Source organism: Talpa occidentalis, unplaced genomic scaffold (genome assembly GCF_014898055.3).
Source record: "Talpa occidentalis isolate TD23 unplaced genomic scaffold, MPIMG_talOcc4v2.1 talOcc4.10, whole genome shotgun sequence".
Classification (NCBI taxonomy): Eukaryota; Metazoa; Chordata; class Mammalia; order Eulipotyphla; family Talpidae; genus Talpa; species Talpa occidentalis.
In genome coordinates this window covers 59,871,301-59,880,938 of record NW_023600993.1, presented here as the reverse complement: position 1 = coordinate 59,880,938, position 9,638 = coordinate 59,871,301, and the positions used below count along the sequence as shown (strand labels likewise).

Below are 9,638 nucleotides of genomic sequence, written 5' to 3'. Positions count from 1 at the left end.
CTGGAGTGCCGGTTCAATCCCAGCCCCCAGCAAGGGTCCCACATGGTGCGACAGACCTCTCCTGCCGCCTGCTGCTCCCCTCAGTAGTGTACTTTGTCATTCTGTCTGTTCTGTTCCCTGCTCTGGCTCTGGTGAATTCTCTCACCCTCCCATGCTTCTGACTGTACCCAGTGCTTGTATAAATAAATAAATAAATCTTTAAATATATATATAAATATAAATATATATACATATAACTATATATATATATATATATATCATGGTGTTGAACAGCATCTACATTATTTAAAGTGATGATGGACATTTTTCATGTGTCCATTGATCTTCTGGATATTCTTTTATTATATTTTATCTATAAGACCTGCTATAGATTGAAGCCAGTTAAGCCACTGTGCTTTCCTTCTCATTGGGCCTGGTGTGAAATGGCTGGGAAAAGCAGCCTCCTTGGTAGTGTATGTGCCTGTTGCATGTATGGATTGCTCTAAGGGACTTTGGAGACAGCCTTTTTCTGTGATCTTTCATGTCTGACTTCATGCTGTCCCGATGTTACACTCCATACAGGCATGCAGGGTGCCTTAGGAATACGGACACAGTGGTGTCCTGGGTCCATGTTGGCCAAGTCATCAGTCCATCCACACCAGAACAAGGGGAATGTCAGTGAGGTGCTGCCTGGGACCAAGTACAAATTCCCTGGGTAGAAGAAAATCCACATTTCTGAGAAGTAGGGCCTCACCAAGTTTAATTCAGTTGAGTTAAAGTCATTGAAGACAACATGTGGTCCATCCCAGGTAATGGTGGGGTCAAATACAATCCAAAATGTGAACCCCCTGGACAAATTTTGGGCCTGCACATCTGAGAGCAAAAGAACTGCCCCCTTGTTAGTCATGCAAATAAAAAACAAAGTCTTACAAAAAAAAGATAACCTGCTTCCAAATTATCAATTTAGGGTTCTTTTTAACTATAATTGCTAAATTTAATATGTATTTGGCATATTTTGGATATTAACCTCTTGACAGTGTGTAATGTGTGGATATATCGTTTCATTCAGCAATAAGTCTTTTTAATCTACTGATATTTTACTTCACTGTGTAAAATATTTTTAATTTGAAGTAATCCTAGTTTTTGTTTTTTCTTTAATTTCCTGTGCCATAGATGTTGAGTCTCCCAAAACATCTTTAACGATTCATTTATTTATGCATACAAGAACTGGGGTACAGGTCAGAGGTGCAGGGTGGGGTGAAAGGATCCACCAGAGACAGAGTGGGGAGCAAAACAGGCAGACTGACTGAAATACACTGCTGAGGGGAGCAGTGGGCAAGACAGGAGAGCTCTGCTGCTCCATGTGGGTAGCTCCCTGGCTGGCTGGGGATCGAACTCGTGCTGCAGAGGCTGTGGACAGCTTCACAGTGCTGTGCTCAATCCCCTGTGCCACCAGGGAGGCCTCCTCCCAAACATCTCTATCAATTATGTCATGAAATGTGTTATCAGTGATTTCCTCTCTATATTTTGTTGTTGCAGTTCTTACGTCTAAGCTTTTCTTTTTAAAGTTGTATTTATTTATGTATTTTTTAAAGATTTATTTATTTATAAAAGAACTGGGGTACAGGCCAGATGCACGAGAGGGTGAGAGGATTCACCAGAGACAGAGCAGGGAGCAGTATAGGCAGACTGATGAAATACACTGCTGAGGGGAGCAGAGGGCGAGACAGGAGAGGTCTGCTTCGCCATGTGGAACCCTCCCCTTTCCGCCGGGATGGAACGGGTGCTGCAGAGGCTGCAGACAGCCTCACAGTGCAGCGCTTAACCGCTTACTCCACCAGGGAGGCCCTAACATTTTATTTATTTATGCATGCAAGAACTGGGGTACAGGCCAGAGGTGCAGAGGTTGAAAGGATTCATGAGAGACAAAGTGGGAGCAGAACAGGCAGACTGAATGAAATACGATGCTAAGGGGAATAATGGAGGGAGACAGGATAGATCTGCTGCACCATGTGTGTCAGCAGCCTGGCCAGGAATCAGACACATGCTGCAGTGGCTGTAGATAGATTTATAGTGCTGAGACTTAATCTTTTGCACCACCAGGGAGGCCCCATCTAAATTTTTAATCCATTTGGAATTTATTTGTGTGCATGGAGTTAGAGACTGGCCCAACTTCTGTCTTTCACATGTGACCATTCAGCTTTTACATTTTTAAAAAATACTTTCATTCCCGCATTGTTTTGTTTTAGCTACTTTAGAGTGGATGAAGTATTGATATGCACATGTGTTTATTCTGGGCTTTCAGTCATGTTCCAATAATCTATGTGTTTATTTTTATTTCAATACCACGTTGTTGCAGTAACCGTTTTTTGTTTTTGTTTTCGTTTTTGTTTTTTAACAGTATAGTTTAAGTCAGGTAGTAGAATGCTTCACTATCTCTCCTTTTTATTTCACCAGATTTCTTTTGCTACCCATACCTTTTATGGTACCTTATGATTTTAAATACTATTTGTTCAATTTACTTGAAGAATATTGTGTGCATTTTGATGGGATGCATTAAATTTGTGTATTGTTTTGATTAAATAATCGTTTTGACTACATTGATTCTCTCCATCCATGAGCATGGACTATCTTTTCATCAACTTACATTATAATATTTATCTTTTAATAAAGTCTTATAGTTTTTATTGTATAAGTCCTTTAAATCCTTGGTTATATTAATATCTGGGTATTTGGTTCTTTCCAAAATGATTGTGACTAGAATTACTTTCTAAATTTCATTTTTCTTTTTTCTTTGTACTTAAAAATTAAAATGGTTATTGTATGTTGATTTTTATCACCTTCAGCTTTATTTTTCTAATAGATTTTGGTAGGGGTTTCAGGGTTTCTATAAAAAGTATCAGATTTTCTACAAAAAAAGTGAAAGTTTGACTTCTACTTTTCCAACTTGAATTTTTTTTCTTCTATTGTGTAACTGTTCTAGCTAAAATATTTAATATTAAATAAAATTGCAGTGGTGGCAGTAGGCATACATTTCTAATTTCAGTTAACTAACTTTCAGTTTTTACCTGTATGTCATGGTCGGTGAGTTTGTGAGACATTTTCTTTATTATTTTGACATAAGTTCTTTCTATTTCCATACTGTTCAGAGTTTTTTGTTTTTTTTTTAAGATTTATTTTATTTATGCATTCAAGAACTGGGGTATAGACCAGAGATACAGGGGGTGAGAGGACTCACCAGAGACAGAGTGGGGAGCATAATAGGTGGATAGGTGGACGGACTGAAACACCCTGCTGAGGGGAGCAGTGGGTGAGTCAGGAGAGGTCTGCTGCACCATGTGGGTAGCCCCCTGGCCGGCCAGGGGATCAAACTCATGCTTCAGTGACTGCAGACAACTTCACTGTATGGAGACTTAACCCCTTGCCATACCAGGGAGGCCCCATTCAGAGATTTTAAGACAACGGAGTTCAGAATATTCACAAATACTTTTTCTAAATCTACTGATATTTTCACATTAATTTCATCTTTTCTTTTGTTGAATGATTTCAAATTATGTATATTAAACCATCCTGCTATCCCAGGTGTGAATCCTAAATGATCATAAGCATAATACTTTTAATGTATTGTTGACTTAATGTGTTAGTATTTTGTTGAAGATTGTTGCATTAATATTCTTCAAGAATAGTGATTTGTAGTTTAGTTGTACTGTCTTTATCTGCTTTCAATATTAAGGTAGTGTTGACAACAAAAATGCATTAAGAATCAACCACCTTCTTGTATTTTAAAAATAATTGGAGCAAGATGTGTGTTAGGTTTTTTAAATACTTGTTAGAGGAGAGAGGCTGGAGGGAGAGAGAAGATGCTAGGCAGGCAGGACCCCTGAATCATAGCATGCTTCAGGGACAGTGAGGATACATACTTGGAGCATACATGTACCTGGAATGGAGATGGAGACATGATGACCAATGTCTCAGCAAAGAGGAGAAATGGAAACCTTTGGAAAGCTTAGGAAAGACGAAGAAACAGTAAATTAGGATCAATTTCAGTTCACCAGGATGGATATATGCCTTCCCCTCACTGCATGTCTCAGGTTTTCTCTAGTCCCCAGTCCAGGAAGGAGAGTAAATATTTCTCGGTTAGAGCATAACTTGTTCAACTATTCAGTGAGGGAAACAGGGCAGCCAATAACTATGTAAAGCAGAGGGGAGAAGCATTCATCTTCTATGAAATCTCTAGGATTGCAAGATTTTCTGATCCATCTGTTGGAAGCTGGAAAATTCACATTCCCCTCCTCTTTATGCAACTTCTGGTCTATACCCAGCAGCATGCATAGAATAAGTAAGTACCGTGACTTCAGTATTCTCCCTGTATTTTTTTTTTTTATGTCCAATTGAGAGAATCAGCAGAGGTGCAAGTTTGGAATTAATGCAGGTTTTGGATCTGTTCCTCTATACACAAGACCTCTGGGCATAGTGCTCCCGTTTCTATAGTCTGAGGTCTCTGAAACCATAGTCTTCAAAGGGCTTGAGTTCACCCATCCTTCCCACTCAGAAAGCTTAGAAAAAAACCTCAAGTATATATAGTGAATACAATCTGTCCAGTGGGTTTTCTGTGTCCACCTTGGGGAATCAGCAGCAGAATAGGCTTGAGATTGGTATGGTTTCCAGTATTTGATCCCCCAAGTACTGGAAAAGTATAGGACCTCTGGATATAGTTTGTGTAGCCTTGCAGGAAGAAGACTTGTAGACCACTACTTCCTCAGTCAGAAACTAAAAGTGACAATAGAGCACACAGTCTGAGAACAAAGGGCATCTTGGTTGCTGTTGGCCAATGAAGGAGTCAGTATAGTTACCCACCTCTCAACAGCATGTTTTTTGGGCTTCCCTCAAAGCTCCCAAAATACTACTACTAGAGAGTACAGAATTTTTGGGGACAAAAGCTAAAACAGGAAAATGTTACAGCCATTTGAGGAATAAATGGACTATGACATCATGAGGAGCAACTCTTCAATAACTTACCACAAAGATTTGGAAGCTCTTATTTTCCAGTCAGACAGAGTTCAGAAATGTCATGATAGAGAAATCAAAGAAATGTAGAACAAAAATGAATGTCATGAGAAAATGAAATTAGTGAATGAAATTAGAAATTGAAAGTTTAAGGAAAAAAATGAGTAAAAGATAAAATGATCAATCAAACAGGTAAAAAAAATTCAAAAAGTTGTAAAAGTAAAATATCTTTAGTAGTGGCATGATATATCTGAGGAAATGTGATCACATGTGTCTTAATCACATACATTGTTAAGTCATGTCACTGCAATAAATAAATAAGTAAATAAATAACAAAAATAAATAGAGTATCGAAAATAAAATTTCAGTAGATTTTTCTCTGAATATGTCAGGCCCTGGAATTTTGCTTATGGAGAGATGTGTGATTATGGTTTCAGTTATGGTGATGATAATCAACTTATTCATATTTTTGTATATTCCTGATCTATTCTTGGTAAGCTATATTAATTGAAGAATTTGTCCATTTTTTCAAAGTTATTAAGTTTACTTGGTAATAGTTGTTCATACTATTATTTTATGATTTTTTTGTGTTTCTATACTATCTTTCATTATTTATTCTATTATTTTTAATTTGGTATTTGGAGTGTTGTACGGTTTTCTATTAAGCCTATATGGTCTACTCCTCATTTAACTCCATTATTTCCTTATTACTTATCTTGTTAATCTGTCCATAGTTATGGGTATTAAAATCCTCCTTATTATTGTGTTTTTGTTAGTTTCTCTCTTTAGTTACACTCATAATTTCCTCATATACAATTTCCTTGGCACTCCACCATTTGGTGCCTATTTGCTTATAAGTGCTATTTATTATTGTTGTTTTAGGCCCTTAAAACATAAATCACTAGTGTCCACCTCTATCTCTAATTGCCTTTTTTATATTGGAAATCTATTTTAGCTGATATAAATATAGTGGTTCCTATCCTTTTTTCATTGCATTTGCTTGTTGGATTGTGTTCTAGTACTTAATTCTATTTATACACAGTTATAATAAAGTGCAAGCATCTTTATTCTTAAATAAAAAACCCAAAGGGAAACTTAGCAAATATAAATCAGAAAAACAATTTCTGACAAATTATTCCCTAGAGTAAGACATTCTCTCTCTTCAACATAGACATAGGTCATATCCAGACAGTGAATTACATCAGTTGATTTCTCAAGAAGATTGAGAGTTCACAATTTACAGACACTTCTCAGAAGCTTTTGAACTTTCTAGAACTACTGGTGCAAAGCAACAGTATCTATTACAATTATAAGATACTTATTCTTTAATCGGTATATTTCCAAAGAAACAGATTTAGAGAAAAAGGCAAGAGTTCAGGGCCTCCCCTGGTGGCTCAGGCAGTTGAGCACCACACTGGGAAGCTGTCCACAGCCTCTGCAGCACCGGTTTGATCCCCGCCAACCAGCGAGGGTCTCATATGGCATGGCAGACCTCTCCTGTCATGCCCGCTGCTCCCCTCAGCAGTGTATTTCGTCGGCCTGCCTGTTCTGTTCCCGGCTCTGTCTCTGGTGAATCCTCTCACCCTCCTGCAAATCTGGCCTGTACCCCGGTTCTTGTATAAATAAACAAACAAATAAATCTTTTTTTTTTTTAAAGGCAAGAGTTTAACTTAACTTTCTCAATTTCTGATAATAAGATTTCCTTTTTTTTATTATTTAAAGATTTTATTTATTTATTTATACAAACACTGGGTACAGTCAGAAGTGCAGAAGGGTGAGAGAATTCACCAGAGTCAGAGGGGCGAGCAGAGCAGCAGGCAGAATGACGAAGTACACTGCTGAGGGGAGCAGCAGGCGGCAAGAGAGGTCTGCATGCCATGTGGGACCCTCGCCCAGTGGCCAGGGATCGAACCGGTGCTGCAGAGGCTGCGGGCAGCTTCACAGCCCAGCGCTCAACCGCTGCGCCACCGGGGAGGCCCGATAATAAGATTTCTTATCTTTGGGTGGGCTTTGTCATATATTTTGCTCCCAATTCCACTTCTCACCCTTTCCAGAAAAAAATATTCTAACTCTGAAGAACTAAGAGTACCAGTTCTAAAACCTAAAACTAGACTATCCACAAAAGCACAGTCCAAAGCATAGTGCAAATGATCCCCATGTGAGATAAGCAATGAATATAGGAAGTGCTAAGGTTTGCACTTAGATAACCTTGAAAATGGAACCCATAGTAATACTCTTCCTTTTTTTTTTTTTTTTTTTTTTGGAACTTTCAGAGGTGAGAGTCCAAATTCAGGACAAAGTTGGAGTCTGTACATAAAAAAGTAGGTCATCATAGTTGTTTCTACAAGTCTTCACCTCAAGGGCCTCTATAAAGTGAAAGAAACAATATGCTAAATCTGTTTTAAATATTTTGAAAGATTGCCATATGAGTTACAATAGTGACTAGAACAGTCTACATTTCCATCATCAGTATATGAAGGTTAATTTTTCTGTAAACTTGCTAACACGTATTGTTTCTGTTGTCTTTTTCTTTTACATCAGGGCCTACTATATCAAGGATACTCTTCTAGTGGAAGACTATATTAACATATGATATCTCCACCAAATGAGTAAAATTGCGCATCTGTAAATAACTCATACAATTCAACAAAAAGAAGAGCCCATAAAAAAAAAAAATGGGCAAAAGAACAAAATAAGGTGTTTCTCCAAAGACAACATACAAATGGTGGACAAGTACATGGATAAATGTGCATCATTACTTATCACCAGGGGAATAAAAAATAAAACCAGAGTGATTTCATCATGACATTTAATTTGTTTTTTTTTTTTCAGGCAATCATAATGTTTTTTTTTTTTTAATTAATAAATTTTATTTTTATATTCCCCATACAATTGCAATCCCCCCATTCTGACCCCAATCCCTCCCCTCCCGCCCCCCAACCCCAAAAAGTGTCTCTGGTTCATAGTTTTTGTTGATTTTGATTTTCACTTTCTTATAGTTATTCATTTTCCTGGTCCCTTATTTAAGTTTTCTAGATTCCCGCTATGAGTGAGACCATCCAGTATTTTTCTTTTTCTTTTTGGCTTATTTCGCTGAGCATGATCCCTTCCAGTGCCATGGAATATTACTCAGCATTCAAAAAAAATAAACACATGCAAGTTGACATTTAATTTGTAACCCATTATGTAGTCTTTCTGAACAATGACCTACATGACTTGAGAAAGATATGTGTTCTATTTCTGAGTGGCTCAACGTTCGATACAGATCTGTGAGGACCATGCTATCTAATTCTTTTATATAGCCATCGTGTTGCATCATTTTTCTGCCTAATTGATTTATTGTTGAAAATGGGTGTTGAATTCCCCTGCCACAGATGTGTCTTGTTTACAATGTTGTTCGAGTTGAAGGTAATTGCCTGTTTATTTCTATGTTCCTTCTTTAGATGATTGTACGCTGATTAAAATCATATCTTCATAATGTATACTCCCTAAATCATTACAAAGTGTATTTTGTCTGCTTTAAGTATGGCTGTCCATGTCTTCTTTTGGCTCCTATTCAATTATAAGATTTTTTTCATGCCCTTTGAGATTATTTTCATCTTTGGAGTGTAGTTGTGTCTCCTGTACTTTGTTTCCTAATCCAACAAGATGCTGTGTTTTTAATTGATGAGTTCAAGCCACTTCTGTTTTCAATAGTTATGTGAGTTTTGGTCTTAATTTGTGTGGTTTAAATTATTTCCATATTTAGTTCTTTTTTTAATGATTTTTTAAAAATTTATTTATCCATACAAGAGCTGGGGTACAGACCAGATGTGCGGGAAGGTGAGAGGATTCACCAGAGACAGAGCGGGGAACAGAACAGGCAGACTAATGAAACACACTGCTGAGGAGAGCAGTGGGCGAGACAGGAGAGGTCTGCTTCGCCAAGTGGGGCCCCTCGCCAGCAGGCAGGGATTGAACTGGCACTACAGAGGCTTCAGACAGCCTCACAGTGCTGCGCTCCACTGCCTGTGCCATGAGGGGAGGTCCAGTTCTTTTTGTATATTCCTTTCCTCAGTTTATATTCATGAACTCCTTTTAATATTAGAGAGATAATCAAGTATTTGAAAGCACATTGTGCTTCTTTATATCTGAAAAGCCTTTATTTCTCCTTCATATCTGAAGGAGGACCTTGCATGATAGAATATTCTTGGATGGAAGTCTTAAACTTTAAGTATTTGGAATATACTATTCTGTTCTCTCCTTGCCCATAATGATATTTTGTTTGTTTTTTCTTCAATAGCTAAGCTTTGGAAACAACCCAAATGCCCAAAAACAGATGACTGGATCAAGAAGATGTGGTACATATACACCATGGAATATTACTCAGCATTCAAAAAAGATAAACACATGCAATTTGCAGCAACATGGATGGTGCTGGAAGGGATCATGCTCAGCGAAATAAGCCAGAAAGAAAAAGAAAAATACCGGATGGTCTCACTCATAGCAGGAATCTAGAAAACTTAAATAAGGGACCAGGAAAAAGAATAACTATAAGAAAGTGAAAATCAAAATCAATAAGTAACTATGAACCAGAGACACTCTATGGGGGCTGGGGGGCGGGGAGGGGAGGGATTGGGGTCAAAATAACAGGGTTGCAATTGTATGGGAAA

At 37.8% G+C, this 9,638-nt stretch overlaps 1 non-coding gene across 1 annotated transcript; it reads left to right on the top strand.

Moving 5' to 3' along the window:
* Positions 1-371: 371 nt before the first annotated feature.
* On the top strand, positions 372-503 carry LOC119237751 (small nucleolar RNA SNORA70). Its single transcript, XR_005123397.1, has one exon. It is a non-coding gene; the product is annotated as a small nucleolar RNA SNORA70 (small nucleolar RNA).
* Positions 504-9,638: the final 9,135 nt, after the last annotated feature.